Genomic DNA, 14,719 nt, shown 5'->3' on the forward strand with positions numbered 1-14,719 from the left:
GACAGTCTACCCAAGACAGGCTCGTAGACCACTTTCCCCCGTCATCCCCCTCACCTCCATTTCTACTTAGCTTCAAGAACCAATGCAATGACACCCCCTCTGGGTATTCTTACTCATTTGGTTCTTCCTGCCTTGTGCTATGTCACTTGTATGTGGTAAAAATGTGGTAGTGTGCTAGTAAATGTTTAACAACCAACTTGCTCTCAGAAACAAACAAAAAAGCCCTAGTTTGCAGGATCTGCTAATTTCAGTGATATAAATCCACCATGGCCAGTTTCAAGACAGTGACATGAGGGTACTGAACAGAGTTGAAAAGAGATGCCCAGTAGTGCACTGTTACATGACATTTCTGTCATATGGATGTAAGAACCTCAAGAGCATAGATAAGAATAAAACATAGTAAAATAATAAGAAGTGATGCATTTTGAATATGTACAGTCTTGCCTTTGTTTTCAATGTGATTTAATTGTAAGTGTATGTAGCCTAATTTTTAATAATGGCTGTGGTTAATAACTGTCATGGATTGAATTGTGTCCCCTGAAAAACACGTTAGGCCATGATTCCCAGTATTGTGGGGTTGTCCTCCATTTTGTGATTGTAATTTTATGTTGAGAGGATTAGGGTGGGATTGTAACACCACCCTTATGCAGGTCACCTCCCTGATCCAAGGTAAAGGGAGTTTCCCTGGGTTGTGGCCTGCACCACCTTTTATCTCTCAAGAGATAAAAGGAAAGGGAAGCAAGCAGAGAGTTGGGGACCTCATACCACCAAGAAAGCAGCACCAGGAGCAGCAGAGCGTGTCCTTTGGACATGGGGTCCCTGCACCTAAGAAGCTCCTCCACCAGGGGAAGATTAAGGACAAGGATCTTCCTCCAGAGCCAACAGAGAGAGAAAGCCTTTCCCTGGACCCAATGCCCTGAATGTGGACTTGTAACCTACTAGACTATGAAAAAATTAATTTCTTTGGTAAGCCATCCACTGGTGTTATTTCTGTTATGGCAGCACTAGATAACCGAGACAATAACAGATTTGCAAAATTCCTGAAAACATAAGGCTTGGCTCTTGCAGCTGGTACAGCAGCCCAGCTCACCACCTATTTCATCTTGGCCACCACCTTATGTGCCTGTCCTCTTGCTGAAAAGATGTCCTTTCTTACAAGGCAGACTGGAACCTCTACGAGGGCAGGGGCAATGTCCATCTTGTTTGTCACTGAATCACTCCCAATATGGCCCAGTGGCCAGCCCATAGTGGGCACAATCAGTACATGGTTGTTGAGTTAATGATAAGATAAACAGCAGCCGTTGAAGAGCACTCTGCAAAGAATAAATAAAAAAACCCAAACCGGTTGCCATCTAGCTGATTTCAATTCATGCCAACTCCATGTGTGTCAGAGTAGAACTGTGCCCTGTAGGGTTTTCTTTTTTTTTTTTAATTTAGCTATGTTTTCGGTGAAAGTTTACAGAGTGTTATGGATTGAATTGTGTCCCCCCAAAATGTGTGTCAACTTGGCTAGGTGTGATTCCCTGTATTTTGTGATTGTTCACCATTTTGTCATCTGATGTGATTTTCCTAAGTGTTGTAAATCCTACCTTTAAGATGTTAATGAGGTAGTATTAGAGGCAGTTATGTGAATGAGGCAGTACTCAATCTACAAGATTAGGCTGTATCTTGAGCCAATCTCTTTTGAGATGTAAAACAGAGAAGTGAGCAGAGAGACAAAGAGGAACCTTATACCACTGAGAAAGTAGAGCCAGGAGCGTGCTTGCCACTGTGCTGAGAAGCCCCTGATAACTGAAAACAAGGACTGATAACGAGGACCTTCCGCTAGAGCCGACGGAGAGAGAAAGTCTTCCCCTGGAGCTGGTGCCCTGAATTTGAACTTCTAGTCTCCTAGACTGTGAGAGAATAAATTTCTCTTTGTTAAAACCATCCACTAATGGTATTTCTGTTATAGCAGCACTAGATAACTAAGATACAGAGCAAATTAGTGTCTCATTCAACAATGTATACACAAATTGTTTTGTACATTGGTTGCAATCCCTGCAATGTGTCAGTACTCTCCCACTTTTCTACCCTGGGTTCTCCATGTGCTTGGGTCCAGTTTTCCTGTCCCTTCCCGCCTTCTTGTCTTTGCTTTTGTTTTGCAGGTATTGCCCATTTGATTTCATATACTTGACTGATCAAAAAGCACATTCCTCTTATGTGTTATTGTTTGTTTTATAGGCCTGTCTAATCTTTGGCTGAAAGGTGGACTTCAGGGGTGGCTTCAGTTCTGAGTTAGCAGGGTATCTGGGAACCTTAGTCTCAGGGGTTCCTTCAGGCTCTGTCAGATCAGAGAACAAATTTTTCCGTGAATTTAAATTTTGTTCTACATTTTTCTCCCACTCTGTTCAGGACCCTCCATTCTGATCCCAGTCAGAGTGGTTGGTGGTAGCCAAGCACCATCTAGTTCTTCTATGCTCAGGCCTGTGGAGGCTGTGGTTCATATGTTCCACTAGTCCTTTGGACTAATATTTTCCTTATGTTTTGGTTTTCTTCATTCTCCTTTGCTCTGGATGGAATAAGACCACCTTCGTAGGGTTTTCAATGGCTGATTCTTTGAAGTAGATTGCCAGGCCTTTTTTCCAACGTGCATCTGGGTAGACTTTCGCCATTAACCTTTCAGTTAACAGCTAGTGTGTTAGCCATTTGCACCACCCAGGGACTCCCTGCAAAGAATCCAAACCAAAAGCGTTGCTGTTGAGTTTATTCTGACTCATAGCAACCCTATAGGACACAGTACCACTACCCTGTAGGGTTTCCAAAGCTGTAATCTTTATGGAAGCAGACTGCCACATCTTTCCCCTGTGGAGCGCCTGATAGGTTTGAACCACCGACCTTTTGGTTAGCAGCTGAGTGCTTAACTGCTGTACCGGCAGGGCTCCTTCTGCAAAGAATAAACCAAAAAAAAAAAAAAAACGAGTACTGTCGAGTCGATTCCAACTCATAACAGAGTAGAACTGCCCCCAGAGTTTCCAAGGAGCGCCTGGTGGATTTGAGCTGCCGACCCTTCAGTTCACAGCCATAGCACTTAACCACTATGCCACCAGGGTTTCCATCTGCAAAGAATAAAAAAACAAAACCCTTGTGCCATGGAGTCGATTCCAACTCATAGTGATGGCTTCTGTAAATACCGGCTGATTGCATAGCAGAAAATAATGAAATAAGAGAAATTTTAATGTCGGTGGGTCTTCAGCTTATTCAACTTTGTAAGTTAAGTTAAAGTAAAAGATTTCTGTTCTGTCTTAAGCTCACGGCATGTTCTCTCTGCATTTGGGGTGTGATGTTAGAGGAGAACGAGAGAGGAAGAATAGAAGACGAGAGCTTTTTTGAAGCAGGAAGTAGTTTTAGAAGAATTAAGGCAGAGAAACTCGTCTACCACCTGACCGCCCCAAAGAGAATACATTTAAGAAGGGAAGTGACATGGTGTGGGGCTCATGTTCCCAAACCCTTTATAACACAAACCCTCTACTGATAAGCTCCAAAATCTCCCTCCTTTCCTGGGAGATTCTCATCTGTCCCACTACGGCATACCCACTGCCTAAGGATGAGAATCGTCAGTGCTCAGAAGTTCTAGTCTAACTACCAGCCCAAGGGATTTGCAATTTGACATCTGAAAGCGTAACATTTTTGGTTGTTTGGGGTGTTTTTTCAATATCCTACTCCCATCCCAGCCCAGGGTGAGAATCACAGGTGCGACAGACTGAGTGCAGGGCTGGCAGCCAGCACACCTGGCTTCCAGGTCTTCACCTGCCATGTAACTTGCTGTGCCGCCTTAGACAAGTCACCGTCCCTCTCTGGGTCTGTTTCCTCACCTTCAACTTTCTCACCTTAAATGAGAAAATTAGATGGTTTTGAAGTTTCCTTTCAGTGCCAACATTCTATGAGCCCAAGTTCATTTTTCATCCTGACCTAGATTTTAAAGATAATGTACTTAAAATATTACTAAATTTGAAAGTGATCAGCTATCTCCTCCGCTTAGAGATGTCATTACTGGCAGTTCATTGGTGGGTGTCAGGGGCTATTTTAGTGCCTGGCTGTTCAGAAGAGGTGGTAGAGAAGGTGGAGAGATTATCAATTCAGTAACCTCCTCACGACTTTTGAGGCCAAGCCGTCGCTTGTCTTGAATGCCTAATCCAAACAGCTATGGGTTGTGGAGGTGGCTTAGAATGGCTATAAAAGTAGCAGCAGCCTTCATTTTCTGAGTGCCTACGTAGGTCCTGGGACTTCACATAATCTCTCTCCAATTTTCAAAAAAACTTCTCAAGGGGTGCAGTACGAGTGGCTAGTAAGTTGCTCAGGTTTCCATAGTGCCAAGGAGCCAGAATTCAAGCTCAAGCCTGACACCAAAGCCTATATTTTTGCATTCTGCCAGTGGTTACAAAATGTGGTCCCCAGACCAGCAGCATCGGTATCCCCAGGGAACTTGTTAGAAATGCAAGCTCTCAGGCCCTACCCAAGACCTACTTAATCAAGAACTCTAGGGAAGAAGCCCAGCACCCTGTGTTCTAGCAAGCTCTCTAGGGATTCTGGTGCACGTTCATCTCTGAGAACCCCTGGACACATTAGGCTACCTTTTGGCCATAGCTTGTCTTCAGCCACACGGTGGTGATCCTTAGAAAGCCAGCATTCCTAACACCCTTACGAATTTTACAATGATATGACATTTCCACCAAAACCCACCAAACCTGTCGCTGTCGAGTCGATTCTAACTCATAGTGACCCTATAGGACAGAGTAGAACTGCCCCACAGAGTTTCCTAGGAGCATCTGGTGGATTTGAACTGCCAGCCTTTTGGTTAGCAGCCATAGCACTTAACCACTACACCACCAGGGTTTCTGACATTTCTACCACGACGTTGAAAACCATCTACTCCTTTGCTAGGGGGTAACATCCTAACAAGGAGCCCTGGTGGCACAACGGTTAAGCAGTTGGCTGTAGTTTCAATCCAGACCTGGCAATCTGTTTCCGTAAAGATCACAGCCTAGAAAGCCCTATGAGGCGGTTCTATTCTATCACATGCGGCTGCTATGAGTCAGCATCGACTTGGTGGCACCTAGCACAAACAACATCCTAACACTTCAGTGATGTTCCAAATGCTACACAAATCATAAAGTTGTCCTTTTTTTTTTTTTTTCCATTGTGCTTTAGGTGAAAGTTTACAGCTCAAATTAATTTCTCATTCAAAAATTTATATCACATATTGTTTTGTGACATTGGTTGCAATCTCCGCAATGTGACTGCACACTCTCCCTTTCCATCCTGGTTTCCCCGAGTCCATTAGTCCTGTACCTGTCCCTTCTCGCCTTCTTGCCTTGCTTTTGGACAGGAGTTGTCCATTTCGCCTTATATATTTGATTGAACTAAGAAGCACATTCCTCATGTCTATTATTTTTGTTTTATAGGCCTGTCTAATCTTTTGTCTGAAACGTAGGCTTCAGAAATGGTTTCAGCTCTGAGTTTGCAGTGTCTGAGGGCCATGGTTTCCAGGGTTCCTCCAGTCTCTGGTCTTTTTTTTGTGAATTTGAATTCTCTTCTACATTTTTCTCCCATTCTAACTGGGACTCTCTGTTGCAATCCCTGTCAGAGCAGTTGTTGGTGGCAGATGGGCACCATCTAGCTCTTCTGATTTCAGGCTGGTGGTATCTCCAGTCCATGCAGTCCTTTAGTCTTTGGACGAATATTTTCCTTGTGTCTTTGGTTTTCTTCATTCTTCTTTGCTCCAGACGGGATGGGGCCAATAGATGTATGTCAGGTAGCTGCTTGCAAGCTTTTGAAACCCCAAGCGCTACTCTGAAGCATTGTTGGGTCAGGTCAGGAGAAATCATCAGATTGTTTTTCTAATTTGACTTTCTGGCTCCAGTGAAGTGCTCCAGGCTCCTGAGTGTCTCTCTTACGCGTTAACGTTCTCTGGGAGAGGATAGACAGAGTCCAGAAGGAGGTCTTGGGGTGAATTTAAGTTTCTTTCATTGAAATTTTTTTCCCGCCCCCCACATCCAGTGGAAAAATTGCCCTATTTTAACATGAGGGAATCATAACATCTAAAATTTTGCATGTTGATCCCTGGAACCATTGCTCATGCCTGCTGCCCTCTTTCTGGATCTAGGGACAGAAACCAAGAGGAACGGGTGGCTGGAAACTGAGGGGCAGGGCCTGGGGTATTTGCTGGGGAATGTCAAGGGTCAGTGGGCTCTGGTCATAGCTTGGTGGCTTACAGGCTCCCAGGCATGTCCTTATAGAGTGTGGACTCAGGGAATTGGATATGGTCTGCGAGATTTGTGTGTCTGCTCCTGGGGACAGGAGGGCTGCTGTGGCCCCAGATTCTGACCCAGAAGAGGCATTGACACCAGGTTGCATAGACACCCCAACGGTTCCCTCCAGCCAAAGGGAGAGCAACCAGAACTTGGGGTCCTCCTTGTGCAGGTCGTCTGGGGACGTTACTGCCAGTCCCCGAGGCTCCCTCCACCTGCTCCTGCTGGCCCCGAGCAGGTGAAGTTGCTGGAGGAAATCCTAACACGCGTACAGGCTGGCTTCACTTCAAATTCCCGGCCTCAGACTGCAAATGGGCCATCAGCACTTCCTAGCTCTCCTACCACTCTTCTCCTTTTAGCTAGCTACTCCCCAGTGCAGTGCTTTATGCCTTCTCCTCCCGCCTCCTCCCCCATGTCCACGCAGCTTGGAGGGTGACCTTGCCACATGCTTGGTTGGGAAAATAGAAGCCAACAGATGGGAACCCCCTCCTCTTGCCACCACCAAATACACACATCTTCCTACATCTACATCTGCAACAGGCCCCTCGTTCTTCTCTTACACAGAAATTACTGTCTCTACACCTTTCCAAGGCTAATCCCTCCACCGGCGGTCTGGATCCTTCTCATTCTTGCCTGCCCCAGGAATTCACACCTACTGTTTCTCATTCTCGCTCTCCTCCTCTCTTACCTCTCCATCAGCAAATTTTCACTCTCTCCTAGATGGATGCCACCAACCCACAGACCTTCTCTGCTATCTCTCACTATTATATATAGGAATATCGTTCATGTAGATGATATCATTGATATGTTCTCATTATTACATATGTGAAAATCACTCATCTGGAACAAATGTCAATATATATAAAAGGAAGTTTTAAAACAGCAACCACAAATATCTCCCTTGGACCACCCCCTCCAGCTCCCACCTTATTCCTGTGCATGTCTGTACAAGCTTTCTCTTCTCCCTCACCTCCCACTCTCTGCTCTACCTACTCCAATCTGGCTTCTGACCCCGCTACTCTGCACAGCCGTGATTCTCAGCCTGGGGCAATTATGGTTCCCCCAGGGGACACCTCCAGGAGACACTTGGCAATGTCTGGAAATATTTTGGTCGTCATGACTGGCAGGGGGCAGTGTTACTGGCATCTAGTGTGTAAGCCCAGGAATGCTGCTGAATATCCCACAGTGCATAGGACAGCCCCTCACAAGACAGAATTATCTGGCTACAAATCTCAACAGTGTCAGGGCTGAGAAACCTTGATATAGGGACCGCTCTTGTCAAGGTTTCCAACAGCTCCCATGATGCCAAGTCTGATACACTGTTTTCCATGCTCAGCCCACCCAGGCCTTCTCTCTTGGTGTCTATGACACGTCTCTCTCGGCTTTCCTCCTACACTTCAGCCATTCCTTTGCATGTTCCTCCTCTGCCTGACTCAGTCCTGGGCTTTCGTCTCACATCTCTCTTCCCTCACTACCTAACCGGTCCATCCCAGGGTTTTCTATTATTTCCTAACTGGTATTGGAGCCAGGCTGTCTGTTTGAGCCCCAGCTCTCAGCTTCCCAGCTGTGTGTCCTTAGTGACTGTTTCTTCTTTGCTCCTTGGCAGCCTCAGTTTCTTCTTTAGTAAAATGGGAATGATAATAGCAGTCACAGCACAGGTTTCTGATAACTAGATGAGGAAATCCAAGCAAATCTCATGGCACAGGATTCAATTCATGTTAGCAGTTATTATGTTTACTTATGACTCTATGACATAAAAATTGCCTATCTTTTTTAGTTTTCACCAGCAAGCTCAGGAACAGGCACCAAGGACTTACCAGATCAAACTGAAATAAATGTATAGTTGAATTTCATTAAAAAAAAAAAAAACCTGTAAATATATATATAGTCTATAAAAAAAAATATGTACATATATGTATACACTATGGGTTATATACAAATACATGTAGTATATACATATATAGACTACCTGAGCACGGACCATGTGCCAGGCATGGTACTGAAAGGTTTTTCATCCACTGATCTCTTGGACTTTAGTTCAATCTTTTACATTTATGTTTTCCTTTTTCATTTTTGACATCCCTCTTCTAAGGTACCTAACTCTAAAACAGAAACCCTGGTGGTATAGTGGTTAAGAGCTATGGCTGCTAACCAAAAGGTTGGGAGTTCGAATCTACCAGGTGCTCCTTGTAAACTGTATGGGGCAGTTCTACTCTGTCCTATAGGGTCACTATGAGTTGGAATCGACTTGACGGCAACAGGTTTTTTTTGTGTGTAACTCTAAAACAACTGAGTTTGCCGACACAATGCCAGTGAGAGTCCTTAAGAGACTATTTCTTAAACCCTGTTTCCCCCAGTCAAGAAATCTAAAATCTCTCTTCATTGTTCAGCAACAAATGAATGTCATGAACAAAAGGAAGGATTGCTAATATTGAATTTCATCTGAATCTGTGATACTGAAAAATAGCTATGGTTGAAGAGACCTCCCCGCCCTCTGTGTTCAGGAAAGCTGTTGGCTGCAAATAAACACCTTGTAGGACTACGATAAAACTCATGGGTACCCTCTTGCTTACTTTTTGACAAGGCCAGACACCCAAACCAAAAACCTAAACCGTTGCTGTTGAGTCGATTCTGACTCATAGCAACCCTATAGGACAGAGTAGAACTGCCCCATAGAGTTTCCAAGGAACACCTGGTGGATTTGAACTGCCGACTTCTTGGTTAGCAGCCATAGCACTTAACCACTACGCCAGCAGGCCAGACACAAACCCTCCAAATTCCTGTTCCTTTTGTCATAAATGAGTAACCAAATTGCTTATCCCCGCTGATAATCACAAAGAAAATGTTTTGTTTCTTAACCAAACTTTGTTTAAGCTTCTTTCCTTCCCCTGAGTCCCTGAACCTTGACCCTACCCCCCACCTGAGCCAACACACTACCCCTCTTCAAGGACCCCTCCTGGAGAAATGTTCTGATTTATTATCCTAAGATGTCACCCGTGCATTCCACCTCCCCACACCTGGATTTTTCCTATTCTTGTTGACTCCTAGTCTCTATAAACAAAACAAAAAACCATTGCTGTTGAGTCAGTTCTGACTCATAGTGACCCCATGTGTTATGGAGTAGAACTGCTCCACAGGGTTTTCTTGGCTGTAGTCTTTACAGAAACAGATCGACAGGCCTTCTTCTGTGGTGCCACTGGGTGGGTTTGAACCGCCAACCTTTAGGTTAGTAGCTGAGAGCAAACAGCAAACGGCAAACCACCTTGGGATGCACAGTCTCTATAAAAGAAAATGCTTTCTCCCTAACTCTTGGAGATACTTGCAGCTCGTGTGGTCGGAGAGTTTTCCCCTATTGTAGCCGACTCCCTTTCCCCTCCCCTCTTGCTAAAATAGTCCCTTTTCCTTTTCAAATAAAGCTTTTCCCCACCCAAGTCTGGATTTCTTTTTAATTTGACAATACTAAGAACTGGGGATTCATGGAGGCACAGGGCAGGGTTCCTGCCCTGGAGAGCTCCCGGGCAATGAGTGAACAGGAGAGAAACACAGAGGAGCACACGAAGATGCTAACCAAAAATCTGTTGCTGTTGAGTCCATCTCGACTCATGGCGACCCATGTGTGCAGAGTAGAATGGCTCCATCGGGTTTTCATGGCTGACACCTTTTGGAAACAGATCTCCAGGCCTTTCTTCCAAGGCACCTCTTGGTAGTTCAGTTAATAACTGAGTACTTAACCGTTTGAGCCACCCAGAGACTCCATTATTGAGAGACCAGTGGTTTTCAAACAGGGTTCCATGAAACCCATTCTTCAGATGGTTAAGGTGGTCCTCAAACTTTTGAATTAAAATTTCTGTTTCCAAATGTATTTTAAAGTATTTTTAAGTTGTACTGAAAGAACAGTTACGAGCGTGTTGCAGGCTAAATTTCCAAATGATGACCATCACTGCATTAAGCTTTTTTGCTGGCCAATAGATTTGTTGTTGTTGTCGTTGGCCGTAGAAAAGCCTCTCCTTCTGTCTCAGTTTAATAGAAGAAAGTCTTGATTCACCCAGATGGGAGGTGCAAGAGGAGCTGGTTCGTTTGGTTTTGTGTGTTTGTTTTAATGGTTACAATTTGCAGCTGCTTATCTGTGTGAATCAAGATTTTCTTGAATCTGTGCAGCTAGAGGAAAATGCAATAAAAGGTAAAATGAGGCCACTATGAGATGGCACCTGATGCCCACAAATGTCCACCCAAAAAGACAAAACCAAACCAGTTACCACTGAGCTGATTCCGACATGGCATCCCCCTGTGTTGCAGGGTAGAACTGCTGAATAGGGTTTTCCAGTCTGACTTTTCAGAAGCAGGTAACCAGGCCTTTCTTCTGAGGTGCCTCTGAGTGGGTTTGAACCAGCAAACTTTCGGTTAGTAATTGAGTGCTTAACCGTTTGCGCCATCCAGGGATTCCAGCAAATGTTCACAACCTCAGATTTTGAATTTTTATGGTCAAGCAAACTAGAACATTCTCTTCGGTTGCCTTTCTAATTAAATTATATACACTTGAATGCATAAAATTATTTCAGACTTATTGAAAACTCCATTTACCTGCTTTACATATTGAAATTGCACATAAGTGTTAAAGAGATTTGATTTGACAAATGTTTATTGCATATAGACCACATACCAGGCCTTGTTTTAGGCTCTGGGACACAGCCATGAACAGCATACACAAAGCTTACTCTTGCAGAGTTTAGATTCTAGTTCAGAGAGACAGACAATATGCTATATGGAAATAAACTGAATGGCACATCAGATAAGTGCTTTGAAAAAATAAAGCAGGCTGGGGGTCAGGAGACAGGGAACAGGGAGCAACTTGGGGGGGGGGGCAGGCCTTACTGGAATGTGGCATTTGAGCAAAGATGTTATCTCAGGAGGGAGCCTTGTAACTGGGCCGCTGATAAAGAAGGTTTAACAGCCTTGCGCCAGAGGCAATAAGAACCAGAGAAGCTCAGAGCAGGGAGAAGGCAGGGAGGGGTTTGTGAGGCACACGGAGCTGGGAAACAAAAGGCTTAGGTGAGCAGAGAAGAACAGCAATGGTCTCCAGAGTGATGGGGACTGAGCGAGGGAGAACGATTGTGCGGATGGGAAGCTCTGTCCAGGTTTGGGGACCAATGATCTTGGCTTCGTGAGGGAGTAGTAGGACCAGGCCTGGGGGAAAGTGGGGGTGGGGACGGGATGTGTTGGGCAAGTGCAGGGGGGTCATTATTTAAAATTTGAATTTTGTCTTTATTAAACATTTAATATCTTGTTCATCTTTTTTTTGTCATTTATTTTGATTTTTTAAAAAATATTTATCTTGGTTACTGATTTTATTGGTGGTGCCCCCTTAAATCTTGCTCCCAGCTCCAGGGGCAGAGACTGTGGACTCTCCTGGCTGTGAGGGGCAGGCTTTGGATATCTGGTAAGACTTCAGTCTTTACTCAGTGGAAAGGTTACTGAAGGATTTTGAGCAAATAAATGATGGGCCCTGCTATAGATCGAATTGTGGACCCCAAAAATGGTTTGTAAATCCTAACCCCTATACCTGTGGTTATAATCCCATTTGGAAATGGGTTTTCTTTGTTACGTTAATGAGACAGTATTATAAAATGTGTGTTTTAAGTCAATCTCTCGAGATATAAAAGAGATTAAACAAGCAAGTGAGCATGCAGAGATGTGGGAAGAGAGATGCCGTGCCCCCGTGAAGATTACCAAGGACCAAGAGGAAAGGACCTTCCCCGAAAGACAACAGAGAGAGAAAGCCTTCCCCTAGAGCCAGTGCCCTGATTTCGGACTTCTAGTCTCCTAAACTGTGAGAAAATAAATTTCTGTCTGTTAAAGCCACCCATTTGTGGTATTTCTGTTATAGCAGCACTAGATAACTAAAAACACCCAGAAACGCTAGCGCCGTCAAGTCGATTCCAACTCATAGTGACCCTATAGGACAGGGTAGAACTGCCCCAGAGAGTTTCCAAGGAGTGCCTGGCAGATTCAAACTGCCAACCCTTTGGTTAGCAGCCGTAGCACTTAACCACTATGCCACATAACTAAAAAATTAACTAAGGAGACCTCAAATATCATTTGGGAATATTGGTGAGGAAGCAGCGTGAAGAAGGACTGGTCGGGAAACTTATTACAATACCCCAGGTCCAAGGTGTTGAAACAGAAGGCAGGGAAAGAAAAGAAAGAAAATACGGCCCTTCCCCACCATTCACACTTGCCTCTAAACCATCTCCAGGATCCAGTTTGCCATCCTCAAATAACCAGACAGACTCAGTGAATGCCGGCCTCTTGCCTGCCTCTCTCTGCTTTTAATAGGGTTGATTTGTGCAAAACAGGAAGTGCTAAAGTGACAGTGGCATTATTTGTGATTAAGACCTGTACTTTTGAAAACTCTGTGAAGGATTAGTTCCTGGTACTGAATCTCAGTTTTGCTTATCAGGCCTCCCTGCCGGGCGGGCCCCATTCCACCAAGGCCATGACTTCCCTCCACTCTGCCAGCAGGCTTGACTCAAGAGCGGCTATGTTCTAAACAGAGGACAGTGCTGTTTTGCCTTTCAAGAATCCCAGCTGTGTGAGGTTTGGCACTGTAGGGGAGAGCGACTGGCTGGGGTGCCCACCAGGGCACTGTGAAGGCAGGAAGATTTACGGGGAGGTGATGGGAAACCCTCCTCCTCCCCACCTTCCCCTGCTTTGATCCCAGACGAATCTTTTCCACACAGGCTGGGGGATCTCAGAAAGGTAATTCCCCGAGACAAGGCCTGCCAGAATGCGCAGTGGACACAGAGCTGAAGTTGGGGGGGGGGGGGGGCAGCCCCTTCAGCAGGAACTTCGAGTCTTCTGTCCAATTAAATCAGAATTTCTGCTTGTGATTCACCTCACTCACCTAGCCTTTTCTAACCATTTTCTAAAATAGTTTTTGCTTTAACAGGAGGATGGAGCAGTCTCTCAGAACCAGACCGTGGTTTAAATCTTGACTCTGTGGCTTCCTAGCTGTGTAACCCATGAAGGCTGCTTAACCTCTCTGAGCCTCAATTCCCTCATGGAGCTTATGTGAGGATGAAATGCAGTTCTTTATAAACCAGTTCCTGTACAGTCAATTCTGACTCATGGAGGCCCCATGTGTGTCAGAGTACAACTGTGCTCCATAGAGTTTTCAATGACTGATTTTCCAGAAATAGCTCACCAGGCCTTTCTTCCAAGGTGCCTCTAGGTGGACTTGAACCTCCATCCTTTCAGTTAACAGTCAAGTGCATTAACCATTTCCAGCACCCAGGGACTCAGCAATAGTCTAATCCCTGCTCTGCCACTTGATGTCTGTATGGCCTTAGCCAAGACACTAAACAAACCTCCCAGAGCCTCAGTTTTCTTGTAGCTGAAATGGGAATAATAGCAGCCACCCCACAGTGGAGTTGTCAGGTTCAAATGAAAAATACACCTAAGTTAGATAAACCATGAACCTGGCTGGCACATAGTAAGTAGTCAATGAATGGTAACTATAATTATTATTGGAAGCCTGGTGGCACAGTGGTTAACAACTCAGCTGCTTATCAAAAGGTCAGCAGTCTGAATCTACTAGCTGCTCCTTGAAAACCCTGTGGGGCAGTTCTACTCTGTCCTGTAGGGTCACTATGAGTTGGAACTGACTTGACAGCAACGGGAAATTATTGTTATTATAGATGGAAATGGTACCTATTATTAACATAACTTTGGGATAAAGTGAAATAAACAGAGAAACAAATATAATTTTCAGGACCTCAAATAAATACATGGGAACTCCGCTTTCATCTCTTCTGGCTCCCATTGATTGATTCATTCAATAAGTATTTACTGAGCACCTACTATGTGCCAGTCACTATGCGAGACACAGGAAATGTGGCTGAGAGCAAAATAAGTACATTCTCTGGCCTCTTGGAGTTTATCTAGTGGGAAGGTCAGAAAATCAAATCATTTTATAGATTCTGAACTCTATAAAGAAATGCACATTTGAAAGAAAAAGTTCAGGAGCTATGAGAACTTGTAACAGGAGGTACTGGTTTGGTTTGGGGGTCAGAGAGATTTTCTTGAGGAAGTAAAGCTTCATTTGAGATCTGAAGATGAGTGCGTGGGGCCGACCCTGCTCCTGTGGCTCTCCCAGGATCTGCTGGGGACTCTGAGGCCTGGCCACCCTCCTGCCTTGGCTCTCCAATTCTCAGGACCTCACCCCCCAGGTGTAAGGTTGGATTGTAGCACTCAATGATCTCCTTCCCCATTTCCTGAAAGAGGTCCAGTAGATGGGAGATCAGAAGTACAAATGCACTTTGCAAAAAGGGGAAACTGGTGTGAAGCCTGCAGACTCCAAGGCCCAGGTGGAGATCCAAACAGAACAGGAAAGTGCCAGACACCAGGATCCAAGTCCTTCCCAACTGCCTTCG

This window comes from Loxodonta africana, chromosome 10 (assembly GCF_030014295.1).
Source record: "Loxodonta africana isolate mLoxAfr1 chromosome 10, mLoxAfr1.hap2, whole genome shotgun sequence".
In the NCBI taxonomy this organism is placed as follows: domain Eukaryota; kingdom Metazoa; phylum Chordata; class Mammalia; order Proboscidea; family Elephantidae; genus Loxodonta; species Loxodonta africana.